This window comes from Pantherophis guttatus, chromosome 6 (assembly GCF_059756535.1).
Source record: "Pantherophis guttatus breed Tessera chromosome 6, ASM5975653v1, whole genome shotgun sequence".
Classification (NCBI taxonomy): domain Eukaryota; kingdom Metazoa; phylum Chordata; class Lepidosauria; order Squamata; family Colubridae; genus Pantherophis; species Pantherophis guttatus.
Window position 1 is genome coordinate 56121702 of NC_142068.1, and position 14854 is coordinate 56136555.

General features: G+C 40.0%; 1 long non-coding RNA gene across 1 annotated transcript in view; it reads right to left on the bottom strand.

Annotated features, from left to right (window-relative positions):
* The window catches only part of LOC132709451 (uncharacterized), a 66206-nt gene that overhangs the window by 26703 nt on the left and 24649 nt on the right, over positions 1-14854 (bottom strand). The window contains exons 2-3 of the long non-coding RNA XR_015728666.1: positions 3549-3615; positions 1317-1371 (exon numbers count right to left, since the gene is read on the bottom strand). This is a non-coding gene — a long non-coding RNA (uncharacterized LOC132709451). The remainder of the gene's footprint in view (positions 1-1316; positions 1372-3548; positions 3616-14854) is intronic.

The window sequence follows — 14854 nt, forward strand, 5'->3', positions numbered from 1 at the left end:
TTATTTCAATTAGCGGGGCTGTCTTGAGTTAATTTTAAATTGATTTTAAATTGGGTTATTTTAATTTATGGCCAATAATATTTAATTATTTTAAATTGTTTTTAAATTTTGTATGTATTGTTTTTTATTCTGGCTGTTCACCGCCCTGAGTCCTATTCTGGAGAAGGGCGGTATAGAAATTTAAATAAATAAATAAATAAATAAATAAATAAATAAATAAATAAATAAATAAATAAAAGAAAGGAATCCATTTTGTCCGGAATACCCATGATCTGGTTGTTTTCTCTGGTAGAACATTCCATTTCCATTCTGAGAGACCTACGGTCCCTTTCCTTTCCTTTGTTGTCATTGCATGGACATTAATCATCTCAAAACTGATCAAGAAAAGGGAGAAAAAAGAAGGAGGAGAAATATACAACCCATGGTTGATTTTCTTATATCTGACCAGATCAAAATAAACCCATTGAATTCAATAGAAAAAAATCCATATGAATAATTTAAGACTAATTCAAAGACTATGTTCTGATTAATCTGGATCTGCGGGATTATGGGAAGGATGGTTAAGGTACCAGGAAGAATTTTTATAAAAGATAATGGTAATATATCCAAATAAAAATAGTTTATTGTTTGTTTCCGTACTTTGGTTTCAACATATGAAAAAAGACAGATTTCCTGTAAGATATTTTGTAAGTCATAAAATATGACTTTTCAGAATTCATCTTGCAACATAGCCTTATGTCAAAGTTATAACATGCCAGTTCTTCCCTTTTCCATATTGATGCTTATTTCACTAAGCTGAAATCTTCTTGCCTTCAATAGGCAGTGTAAATTGCTGTCCCAGGGCCATGAAAGCCTCAAGGCTTTCATGTCAAAATGCAGGTATATCTCCAGGCAACACAGCCTTGATAACAAAAACACTCATACAGTGTGTGCTTCCATTATTCAGCTACTACATACCAGTAGATAGCTATAAACTGAGAAGTTTACATGACATGTTTCTTTCTTTTTTTTTTCCTGTTCAAATATTGCCTTGTGAAATATTCCTCATTATCATTCTTAATGTGTCACAGAAGACAGTTCTCCATTTAAATTGCCTGTTAGACTGATTAATAACTTATTTTTATTTTATTTTCTGTGGGTTTTTTCGCCTACTTTGCCTGTGAGGCAAATTTTTAATCAATGCTCTTTGACAAGAAATAACACAATTCATGAAAAAGTTTTTGCCTCCAGATCAGAGAAGTAAGTTGAAGTTTAATATACCCAAAGACAGCAGCATTTTAACAAAGTTAAAAGAAATATATTTATGTTTTATTTACCTCAGTTCTTTGTCTGAAAAACTATCCTGTTTTCCTAGGTGCATCACTCCAATCACTGATGAAATTCAGTAGCGTATATGAATCAGGGTAAAAAGAAAAATAACAGTACTACAATGAAAAAAAGTGAAAACACATATACAGTACATATATACAGAGACATCAATTGCATTCCGAAAATCTTCCAATGTGGATCAAGAGCAAAACATCTTGACCTTTGAGGTCTGTTGTTCCATCAACTCCAGTCACCATGACAAATGATGAGGAAAGATGGTGACTATCACTGAGTAATAGTTAAATAACCAGGACTAAAAAACTATTTATCAAAAGTGGTTTCATTATTCAGGTAATCTTCATTACATAACATTTGGCATTCTTCTCTCTCAAATTACATTTTACCTACAGTATATACTTCTTTTTTATCTTTTTCCTGAAAATTAGAGGTCATGAAGCTTCAGTTAAACTTTTCTCTACCTATCTCTTTAAAAAAAAGAACATTCTGTGTGTACTAAAGCAGTGACATAACAGTGACATAAATAAAACTACAGCATTTTGAACAATTCAGAATTGTCTTAATCCAAATTAAAGACCCTAAAGTACCTAAAGAACAGAACAGAATGGAATGGAATAACAGAGTTGGAAGCACTGGTGAAATCTGAACCAGTTTGCTACCGGTTCGCTGGCCACGCATGCACCCTAAACACACCCTGTGTATTTAAAAAGCTACCAGTTCAGTTGAACCGGTAGTTTAAAAAAGCTACGATCTGACGATCAGCTCTGCCGTGTGGTTTAGCTTTGCTAGAAAGCAGGATTTCCTGCTTTCTAGCAAAGCTAAACCACGTGGCAGAGCTGATTCTCTCCCCCCTCCCCCATTCTACTTACCTTCCCAAGCCTCTTTTTTGTGCGTGCTGTGTGCACATGCATGCGCAGTATGCATCAAAAGGAGGCTTGGGAAGGTAAGTAGAACAGTGGAGGGGAATCAGCTGTACCGTGCAGTTTAGCTTTGCTAGAAAGCAGGAAATCCTGCTTTATAGCAAAGCTAAACCACGCGCCACAGCTGATCGTTGGATCGTAGCTGTTTTTTAATACCGGTTCACCCGAACCAGTAGTTTTTATCATTACGCCTGAACTGGAGCGAACCGGTAGCATTTCACCCCTGGTTGGAAGGGACCTTGGAGGTCTTCTAGTCCAACCCCCTGCTTAGGCAGGAAACCCTATAGCTATGATGGTGAACCTATAGCACGTGTGCCACAGGTGGCAGGAGACCCCTCTCTGTGGGCACATCATCACCCCAGCCCAGCTCCACCATGCATCCGCACTCCCCTGTGCCCCATTTTGGGCCTGGAAAGCCTCCTGCACCAACCTGGAAGCCAAAATGAGGTGCGGGGGGGGGGGAAGCGCATTCGTGGGGGGTGGGTGCATGCATGGGGGACACACATGCATGTGCAGGGGACACACATGCATGCACAGGGGCAGAGTGCATGTGTGGGGGGCATTCGCATTGCATTTGGGGGGTTTGGACATGCGCACGTGCATTCGCACCTAAAACTCGGAACCTAAAAGGTTAACAATCACTGCCCTATAGCATTTCAGACAAATGGTTATCCAATCTCTTCTTTAAAATTTCCAGTGTTGGAGCATTTACAACTTCTGGAGGCAAGTTGTTCCACTGATTAATTGTTCTAACTGTCAGGAAATTTCTCCTTAGTTCTAGATTGCTTCTCTCCCACTGTTGTTGAAGAGAATGCTCAACAACCTGGAGTGCTTTTCTACCTGTTTGCCTAAATAATGCAGTTCTTGAGTAGCAAAACAAAATGTCTGGCAAACATCTCAAGACATTGGCAGCTTCATGTGGGAACAGTTAGGCCATTAGAACATGCAGACAATGAAAATGAACAATACTGACTATCATTAATGTAATAATGTATGACAAATGAATAATTAAGTATATTTCAAGTTTAAAGCCAGAATATCAGTTAGGAGTTTATTCACAGACTTTCTGAGGGTAGCAAGCTGGCATCAATAGTAGCGATCTAATCTCCTCTTTGAGTTTGTATTTCTTCCTAACACAAAAAAAGTGCACACAGCTAGTAGCAGACAGAAAGGTGGGAAAGAGAAAATGAAAATACGGGACTGCAGGAGACATAACATATAACAATTCTAGGCAATAACACATTGAACAGTAAGATATTTTTAACTTTCAGCTGCTGGTTTGGTGTGTGTATATGTGTGTACCTGCTTCCTTATGGCTCTGTCAAGCTGACATTTTCTCCAAATCTGTAAGTTAAGACTTCTAAGAATGCTGTAGGACAAATCAAAAGCAGAAAAGTGAGTCAAAGATACAAGTCAGAAACATGCAGAGACACATTTAGGAAACAGCAAACCTAGCCTAAAACAAGAGGGAATATTATTTTTGCTGTTGTATTCTATCACAATACAAAAAGTGCGTATCAAGAGGTAGCAAGAGAATTGATTCCCTCCTTTGTGTATTGATCAAACACATGTTTTGTCTTATTATAGAATGTAAGCGTAATTAGGTTTCACCGAAAGGCAAAGTGAGGAAAACCCTTTCTCAAAGGATAAAAAAGCTTTTGAAATGGGCTGAACAGAAATGGTTGTTAATCACCATCTAGTGGCTGTATAGAGAACTGCATGGAATTGGTAGCAAAGGCATCATTTATTTTTTATTAATGCTTTTAAAATGACAATATTAGAGATTTTGGAGAGTAATTGCATGCAAGGAGACTTCAGGGCACAGAGAAAATGATGTCTCTGGACTGACAAATTAGCCACCTAAAAATAAAGGTGGTCCACCCCTAAAGTATTTATCTAGCATGTATTGAGGTGTTACGTAGTTATTCTGTTGCTTTGATTTCCATCCATACAGGAAGAACCTTAAACTCTGGCTTCCCACAGAGGAAGCCAGAGAAACAGAAGATTTTCATATTAACTGTACAATAGAGTGGCTATGATTTAGGCTATGTCCATATAACACAACCAACCGTATTTTCAATTTTTGTAATCTGAAACTTTAAATTCTTGGAATTCTCATAGCTCGTGTTAGGGTAATTTTGCAATAATCTGACCGCTTAACCCAAGCATCCCTATCCATGCCCAATTTGTCTAATGCCACATTCTCTTCCAGATTAAGTGGCATTTAATGGGTTGGCAGCCATTATGATTAATTCATTGGCTAATGGGGCTAAACTACAACAAGGAGCCTGAGTGTCTGCAACAGTGGTGGGAAGCAGAAAGGGGAGGGGAAAATGTAGTTTGTTTTCCAAACAGAAACAGCTCTTGCAGGAAACTAATTAAAACTGTATAGCAAATACAGAAAGGCCCCATTCATTATAGTGATATAAAAGGCCTCAGCCTAAAACAAAGCAACACTCAGAGGATCCAATCCATTGAACTGATGAACAATCTAGCTGACTTCAGAGGCGCTTGGCTTCAGGACCTCATAAACCATTTGCAGGGTTTTAGGGTGAGGTAACATCTATGCAGATATGTGGCCCTCTTATTCCTTTTGCAGCACTTAAATGGGAATGGCCTTCCACTCAGGAAGATCTGCTTAATTTTATAGAAACTGCATATTGTCCTTTTATCTAGAGCAGGGGTGTTAAACTCAAGGTCCGTGGGCCAGATCTGGCCTGCGGGGTGCCTAGATCTGGCCCATGGGGTCACCCTGAAACAGTGAAGGACAGGCCCGTGATGTTTCTGCCAGCACAAATGCAGCCCTCCCGAACTCCATTTTCGCTGGAAAAGGGTTGCAGGAGGCCGTCGCAGCTGAAAACAAAGCTTGAGAGCCCGTTTCCACTGGCAGAGTACTTCAGCCACCACAGGCATCCCTGACACAAGTGACACTGAACTGGCCACGCCCATCCAAGCCACACCCACCCCAGCCCCCTGAGGTCAAACGCAACCCTGATGCGGCCCTCAAAATTGAAATTGAGTTTGACACCCCTGATCTAGGGAAACAATCCAGACCACTACCAGCCCAAGTAGCTGCTATGAACACAACTCCATTGAGAAAGCATTAGTCCCATCATTCATGGTGAGTGAGCATCAGTACAATGAGTAGTATAAAGGACAGAGAGTGAGGCTCTTTATCTCTGACCAGTCCAAATTAGAGTTTTGAATGTTCTACTATTTAAAGAAGGACTCAGATTTACCAGGACTGTGACATAAGTGTATGAAATAAATAATCCTTTCCCCCACTTGTCAACATGCTCAAAATTCTATAAATTTGATAAAGATACTTTTGCTTCATAAAATAGGAAAAAATGATTCAAATGAGAAAATTAACATGGAAGAAATAACTAACCACATCCCCTTGATCCAATCATAGACTGTATGACTATAGGAATGTTAAGAGTTTTGATGATGGATCCAAATACAGTTTTATCTAATTTTCTTCTGGTCAAATTGAGAGAAATCAATACTCCAGCTATCTTATCCTAGTCTTGAATTTGGAATTCTTTCTTTCTATTGGCATTGTCTTTATAAATCCTGAACACAGAGGCAAGGCCAAGAAAGAATAGTTGAGTCAGTACAGCTGCATTGAGTTGAATGAATATAAGCTTTATACTGATATTTCGATACTTTTTGGTAACTAAATTAAGATGTTCTTGGAAAGAATGATGGATTTAACATTTTAATTGGTTAGATTTGTTGTATTATATAGCTGGTATTTAGTTTGTCACCAATGCTGGGATTCTTAAGTAGTGTTATTATTATAGACTAGGTAAGAGTTTCATATGACACTGAATATAGTACAAGAATACAGAAACAGGTCTCTCTGGATAAGGGCCAATGGATCACTTAATCCAGCATTCTACATCATTAGGGAAACCAAATGCTTTCTAGAAGTTTGTAAACATGGACCAGACCACAGTAGCCTTCTTGTGACCTTACAACTGGTATTTGAGGTATGCTGCCTGTGATTTCAGAGGTAAGAAATATAAATCACCAAAATGTAATGATAACCTACGAATTCCTCTAGTTCTTTGAAAAGTTATCTCATTTGGCAGCTGTTACCACATCTAATGGCAGCAAACTCCTCAAAGGAATACATTGTTTAAAGAAATAGTTCTTAATCTTTCCAATTTAGTCTTATTGGGCATCGCCCAAGTTTCAACATTGTGAAAATGGGAATAGAACATATCTCTATTCACACTTTCCATTTTGTGCTTGATTTTAAACACCACTATTGTATTGCTATTTAGCCACTTTTGTTACAAACTAAAATAGTTCAATATAGAATGTTTCTTTATAGTTTGATTCTCCTTTTTTCTCCCTTTTCCTGTCCCACAATCTTTCTTTTAGATTGTGAAGATTGTAATTGTGCAACCACATCGTAGAACAAATTAATGAAAGGCAATTACTGTGATGGCTATTTTATTTTCCATTTGTTTTCACAATTTCATCTGTAGGCTGATATCCATGATGTAATTTTTTAAAAAAATCCTTTTTGATTTTACTACTCTGAATAGTTTAGTATCACAAACAAATTTAGCCAATTCCCTACTCATCATAACTCAAGATCATTCACAAGTATGTTTTAAAATAATAGTCCAATGCAAATCTGTAGAGGATTCTGTTTTTCATGGATTTCCAATAGGAAAATGTACACTTGTATTTATTCTCTATTTCCTGTTCTTCAACCTAAGCAAGTGTTATCATTTATATCTGCTGACTGCGGTCAGGAATCTTTAATAAAATCCACCTGCTTTACTGGTACCTGCAAAGAATTAAGGAACTTAATAAAACTTATCCTTGAAGAAGCCAAGGTTAAATTTTTCATACTTAATCATTAATCATACTTTGTATCATTATACTTAGAAAATTGGCTAATTGCCCTACAAATAATGCCCTTCTCTGTGGGAGCCCCTACCCTCTGGAATATGTTACCCTTGGCGCTCCGGATGATCCCCAACCTCCGAACCTTCCGCCGGGCCTTGAAGACCTGGCTCTTCCAACAGGTGGGCCTGGGTTGACTCTATACTGATTTTGTAGCTTTTTATATTCTTAAATTTTAAATTTGAATTGGTATTCCCACATTTAACTTTATTTATTGGATAATTTGTTTTAATTTGTCTTTTAACTTTTGTATTTTCTGTTTCTTATTGTTGTGAGCCGCCGTGAGTCGTTCGGGAGAAGGGCGGCATATAAATCCAATAAACAAATAAATAAATAAATAAATAAAAGTTCTACATACAGGTAGTCCTCGACTTACAAACAATTCATTTAATGACTGTTTGTAGTTACAATGGCACTGAAAAAAGTGACTTATGACCATTTTTCACAGTTACAACCATTTCAGCAGCCCAATGTTCAGGTGATTAAAATTCAGACCCTTGGCAACTGGTTCATATTTATGATGGGTACAGTGTCTCAGGGTCCCATTACTACCTTTTATGAACTTCTGACAAGAAAAGTTAATGGCGAAGCCAGAGTCACTTAATAATGTGTTACTAACAACTGCAGTGATTCACTTAACAACTGTGGCAAGAAAGGTCGTATTAATGGGGCAAAATTCATGTAAAAACTGTCTCGCTTAGCAACATAAATTTTAGGCTTAATTGTGATCATAAGTCAAGGACTACCTGTATAGAAAACAAATGCCAGCCTTAAAGAAAAACTATGTATTTCTTGTGCTTCAATGATTTTAATTTCTCTCTCCCACTCTTTCTCTCTCATTCTCTCTTTCGCTCTCCCCCTTTCTCTCTCTCTCCCCACTCTCTCTCTCTCATTCTGATTCTCTCATTCTGATTCTCTTTCATTTTGTCTCTCTCTCTCTCATTCTCTCTCTGATTCTTTGATTCTGTTTCATTTTCTGTCTCTTTCTCTGTCTCTCATTCTCTCTCTCTCACTCTCTCTCTCTGATTCACTCTGTCTCTTTCTCTCATTCTCTTTCATTCTGTCTTTCTACCTCTTTCATTCTTTGTCTCTTTCTCTCTCTGTCTCATTCTGATTCTCTCTCTTTCTCTCTCATTCTCTCTCTCTCTCATCTCATGGCCAGCCAGTGTCTTGGGGCTGAGAGGAAGTCAAGCATCTCCTCTCCCTGAGAGACTGAGGGCCGGAAGAAGTGTGGGAGCGAAGCACTACTTGAACTTGTGCGGCATGAGCATTCGCCTTGGTATATTTGCGCCAGCCAATGGCCAAGGCAGCCCTCTCTCTCTGCTGAAAGTGCAGCATCAGGATTCTGCCTTGGTATATTTGCAGCGCAAGGCAGCCTTCATTTCCTGCTGCTTGGGACTCAGAGCAGTAAATGGTGACTGGTCCGGGGAGTAGCTGGATTTTGCTCTCCATTGCGGACGCCAGATCAACCCCCTGCAAGATCTCATCTTTTGAGGAGCGCTCCCTGAAGTGGCACTGGAAACTTTGGTCGGGCTCCTCGAGAGAAGAGAACTTGCAGGGGGCCGATCTGGCATCCGCAGTGGAGATCAAAATCTGACTGCTCTCCGGACCAGTCACCATTTACCGCTCCGAGTCCCAAGCATCAGGAGATGAGGGCTGCCTTGTGCCGCAAATATACCAAGGCAGAATCCTGATGCCGCTCTTACAGCGGAGAGAAGAAGCCGGATTTTGCTGTCCATTGCAGACACCAGATCGCCCCCCTGCAAGCTCTCCTCTCTCAAGGAGCCCAACCAAAGTTTCCAGCCCCGCTTCAGGGAGCGCTCCTCGAGAGACGAGAGCTTGCAGGGGGCCAATCTGGCATCCGGATTAGAGAGTAAAATCCAGCTGCTCTCCGGATCAGACGCCATTTACCACTCTGAGTCCCAGGCAGCAGGAGAGGTGGGCTGCCTTGCGCCACTGGCTGGCACAAATATACTAAGGCAGAATGCTGTTGCTGTACAAATGAAAGTAGTGCTTCACTCCCACAGCTTCCAGCCATTGCAAACGCTGCTTCTTCCCACTTCTGCCACCCCCTCCCCTACCGCCACAACAGCACCATTCATTCCAGATGGCGAGGGCTGCGCTCGTTTTTCTGTATTGCATCACCTGCAAAAATGCAAAAATACAAAAATTTCTCCGCGGACCACCAAAGGACCACTGGTTGGTGACCACTGTCTTAGGCGACCCCTGTGAAAGGGTTGTTTGACCCCCAACCACTGAGCTAAGGTAAGCAAGCTGGAGGGGGAAAAGTTTTTCCCTTCTCCATGGCTCTGGCGATCCCAGCTGAGTTGCCTGATTAGCAGATCGCCAGAGCCATTTAAGGCTCGTTAGAGCCTTTCGGGCTGGTCTGCCTGGTTACAGGAGAACAACACCCGGCGTATAAGACGACCCCCGACTTTTGAGAAGATTTTCATGTGTTAAAAAGTCATCTTATACACCGGAAAATACAGTACATTCTAACTGCATTCTAATGACAGCGCCCCCACCAAGTGGTTAGAATGCAGTTAGGATCATGTTCTGAAGACTCATGTCCCAATAAATTATTAAAGATTTTGCAGATATAACTTTGGGGAGGGGGGGAGAGAATCTGTATTACTCTTTACCAATAAACCCTTTTGTATTTATTATGATACAAATTGCAAGTAGCTATCTGAAACAAATACCTCTCACAGATAAACCATCTTGAACTCAGCTTTTTTATATATTTCAGTACAGAATCCATAAGTTAATACATCACTGTCAATTAGTTAACTCATTACTTGAAATTCTAGAGCTTATGAAGTAACCTTTCAGCTTATGATCAAGTTGTTTGGTTTAACTACCAATCCATAAATAAAATGCCTTCTACTCTTTAGGTCTGCAAAAACTTGCTAATTGCCATCTCTGATATTTCTTAGTAAAAAATCCTTTAGGTTGAATTCACAAAGAATTTCTATGAATAGAAGCTTTGGAGACTATATTATTATTTTATACATTGACTAGTTACGTTGTGTTACTATAAATTGCCTCTTGATCATCGTTATATTTTTTTTCCGGTTAAATACTAAAAGGAAGCAAAATAGTATTTCTATTAATTGTAGCAAAAACAATGTATTCCAGACATTCACATTCAAAAAGGTCAAGGGGAAAAACTGATGCCCAACTTTAAATCAGATTTAGGCTACCTCTGATTATAATAGTAAATGCTTTATGGTTCAGGGTCATGAAAAAAAGTAGTAGCTCTAATATTTCTGTTAGTTTGGGGCATAATGTTTGTTTAGATCTTATCATTTGATGTTCTTCAACACTTTTAATAAGTTTTATGTCACCTTTCTCAGAGCTGAGACAGACCTATTTGTACACCTGGAATCATCCCACTACATTTTACCAAAAGACTGTGGCTTGCTATGACTAATCCAAAATCATTCTTAATTTTCATCCTTTTTTAAAATCAGGGGTCATATAGTTGCCATAAGAAGCTATGTTTTCCCATAGTGAAATGCCAGCTAATGATACTGTTGTTCTCCTAGAATAGGCACTTGTGAGTTGTTGATATGCTCCATTTGCCAGTTTTCAATACTTTATCACAGATGGAAAAGCATTTGTTTTGGGTGAAAAAATTTAAACACTCCCCAAGTTTAGCTCCTATGACACCATCAACACAATTATTTAACTTTCTTGGTAAAACGAAGGAAAGGACTACCATTATCTCTTTCTTTTTTAGTCTCTAGTGTAGTTTATAGATCTGATATTCCACCATGCTGTCCTAATCCTACACCCGTGATAGCGAACCTATGGCACGCATGCCACAGGTGGCACGCATAGCCACATCAGTGGGCATGCCAGTTCAGCTCTGATTTTCGCTGGCCAGCTGATTTTCGGGCCTTCTAGGCCCACTAGAAGTAGGGAAACAGGGTGTTTCCTGCCTCCGGAGGGCCTGTGGGGTGGGAAGGCCCGTTTTTCTTTCTCACCTGGCTCCAGATCCTCTCCATGCACTTGGGGAAGGCGAAAACAGCCTTCCCCACCCCCTCAGAGGCCCTCTGGAGGCCTGTAACATTTCCCAACTCCCGGTTGGACAGGAAGTGACATTTTTTGCTGTCACCAGCCTCCAGAGACTCCTAGAGAGGCCTACTAGGCCATCGCGTGCCAGGAGCAGGGGGGAGGGGGGATTGCGCACACATGCGCAAGGTGGGGCGCATAGAATTATGGGTGTGGTCACACGCACACACGAACATCTCCCACCTCCCCACCTCCTGGCACACGATGGCAAAAAGGTTAGCCATCACTGTCCTACACAAACACTGGCCAAACCCAGACCTATCCCTATACAGTTTCTAAACCCTCAGGTGTTGCTGCCTGCTGAAACTTACTTGGGGATTCAAGCTTCTCTCATGAATTATTCTTCACATCAAGGTGACTCTCCAATATATTGTTCTTGGGATAATCCCTTACTTCTACTTCCACAAAGCAAACTTTGTCATTTGCTCTGAAAAGTTTCTGTGTAATACTGCAATCTCTTACTTCAGCCATTAGACAACCTGAAGCTCTCCAGTGTCTTAAACAAACAACTCCATCATACCAGCATGTGAAGAGAGAAGTACTGTGCTGGGAAAGATTGACAAGAGTGCTTTAAAATGGAAGTAGCATGTTATTAGACATTTTAACATGCTTGCACTTAGAAGGGGTAAGGACAGATACATATTTGTGCCTGCAAACCTCTGGAAGACACGAGGGCATTGAAACCAGTCTGAAAACACTAAAGTGGGCAGAATGTCTTCTAACAGTTTTGTATTCTATACAGCTGCTGTGCTAGACCTCTAAGACCTTCTTTTAGCCTCGCTTGCACAGTTGTCCCTTACTATGAAGCTTGTAAAAAAGAGATAAGGGACAGAAGCATTGAAGCAGATTTGGGGGCCTCCAAATCGGATAATTGGGCTTCCTGCCATCATTTTTCAAGAGCGGGGTGCATACAAACAAGATCTGCCCCTTCAGTAGCTGCCACCTGCTTGTGAAATGATTCCCCAGGGAAACATCAAGTGTTTAAAGACGTTTTATGGAAGATACATCTCTGAAATAGAAACCCCACCTTCTCTCTCATCCCTAATTTTCTCTCTCTCTCCCTCCCTCCCTCTCTCTTCCCCATCCCATTTTAAAATGGTGGTGAGGAAAAATTCTCAAGGGAAATGGCAGGAAATAAATCCTTGATCGTTCAAATATGCTTGAAGTGGGGGGAAGGGAACCATAACAACAAAAATGTCTTTGAATTTCTTGAAACATTCATATACGATAGGAGGTGGTTGCAGCAATTTTTTTTAAAAAAAATGCCTTTAATTCCATGTAGACCATGGTGTGTGTGTGTGTGTATGTGTGTGTGTGTGTGTGTGAAATGTCTAAAAAAGAATGTGAAATGGTATCTTTCCTCAGCTGCAAATCAGCTGCTAATTAAAACTGCATTAACCCTAATGGATTGGAACGCAGATCTAATTTAGAAAACCTCTGTTTATACAAGGCAGACCGGAATAACAAACTCCACTGGACTTCCCTCTCTCACTTTCTCATTCTGGCATCCACAATTTGTTAAAACAGCTTTGTGGGAAGGAAAGTGGGGGAGGGGGAGAGAAAGGGCGATTCTTCCTGCCTCAAACACTGCGAGCTTCAAAAACACATTTTTATTGTTGGATCCGGCAGGAACTCCTGCCTGAGATATGCTGGTGCTAATCAGTGTCACAGGTGCTTATAAATAGTCCACCTAATTGCTTCATTATTTTTTGCCACTCTGCAGACCAGATTTGTATTTACTGTACAGTATATAGTTAAACTTATTACAGGCACTTACAGGGATGATTTCCACCAGCCATTCTGTGAATTCTCTCTTGGTTGAGGCAAGTATTGTCTTGTTTTCCTTTTATTTCCCAGGTGGCTCTGTTAGAGGCATCAGTATGGAATCTAATTAATGACAGGAGTTGTTCTAGCTGGAGTGATAAAGGTTGTTTTGGAAAGTCAGTTTAAAACAGGGCAGTTGGAAGAGCAGGCAACTGACTCTTGCAAAGAGACAGTTACTCGCAGCTATTCCAAGGGTATTCCTCTCACATTCGCTATAACTACAGTCCTTGAGGTCTTCTTCTATGTGGGGGCAGGAACACTAAGCAGTCTGTACCCCCTCCTAGAAGCTTGTTGTTCTAATGAATGTCAGATTATACATTAATTAGCAGGTTCAAAGAAGAATTGTGAAGTTTAGCCAGTCAAGCATTGGTAAATCTGCTAGAAGAGAGGGACAGCTGGTGGTGATTGTTTACAGATGTGTTTTTATTTGAAAGATAACCAAGATATCCAAATGTTACAGCCATTCACATTGGAACACGTCTAAACTACTAATGTTTTCACTCTCCCTACCCAATTTATCACACAAACCAATTTGGAACCGAGTCGCCATCAGCTTCTCTTATGCAGACCTTGAAAGGTAGGGAACATTATGTGCAAATTAGCGCTTGCCAACTTTTCTTCTTCTATTTCAACAAGAGTATGTAAACAAAGTCATTAAATCAACGTCCTCTTCCCTGGGAGCTTCCACCAAGCAGGAATTAAGAGAACACGTTTCTTCTCAAAAAATGGAAAAATAAGGATTACTAGCACCTTGACTCCCAATTCATTTTTCTAGGGGTATATCTGGGTGTAAATTTATTTGGTGCTTGCAAAATAAATAAAAACAGAGAGCTTGTCATGATGGATACCTATGTGAACGAAGGATGGCTGGTAATAGAAGATTAAAAAGTACACTAAAATCCTTCAAAGGCATCCCAGCCACCTTGTGGCCATTCCTCTGTTGTATTTAAAAGTCCCAATGAGTGGTGAAGGTCAGAGTAGTATGTGTTAGCAATTTGTAGGGTTGGCTTGGAGAGAAGGAAAAATAAAACAAGTTCTAAGAACTGGAAGTGAAATATTAAGGAGCAAGGCAAGAGAAAAGTAATATCTAGCAGGAACGGTAAGGCAAAAGTTTTTGACAACTGTAAAATGATACACCCATAAGGTTTGCAGGGTTGCTGTGATTCAAAGTAAAGTGTTAGCTTTGCTACAGTTTCTACCAGAATATAGTCAGAAATATATCAGCACATTGCCCCTAAACAGAGAATCTTGTGTGATGAATTATATGATCATAAAGTGATTTGAAGCACTGTTGTGGTGGTTCCCCACAACATTTCTTGCACTGTTGTTGTGGTAAACCTAGCCTTCTTCCTCAAGGTTGACAGATCTATCAGTAGCCGCTTAGCAGTGCCAAACCAAACACAGGCATCTGTTCCTAACCGTGTGGATGACAAAATGTTAAGCACCACCATTTTGTATTTGCATCACGTCTTATTCAAGTACATAAGGAACATAGTTTGCATCATGATGCATGTTTCATTGCTTACTCCATTTTTGCTTCATTCTTGCAGATGCCGATGAAATCAAAGGAATTCGTAGTTCTGCTTAAGTCAGTTCAGCATTATTGGGTGTTGAGATCCCACAGGCCTAACAATATACCATTTCTACTTCACATCAAGCATTCAATCAAACCAGATGAAGCCTGGAGATCTTCATTTAAATATTCGAAACGAGGGTGCTGTGTTCAGAGCTCACAAAAATTATTTGCATTATTATTATTTTAAAGAATTGTCTTTTGTTAC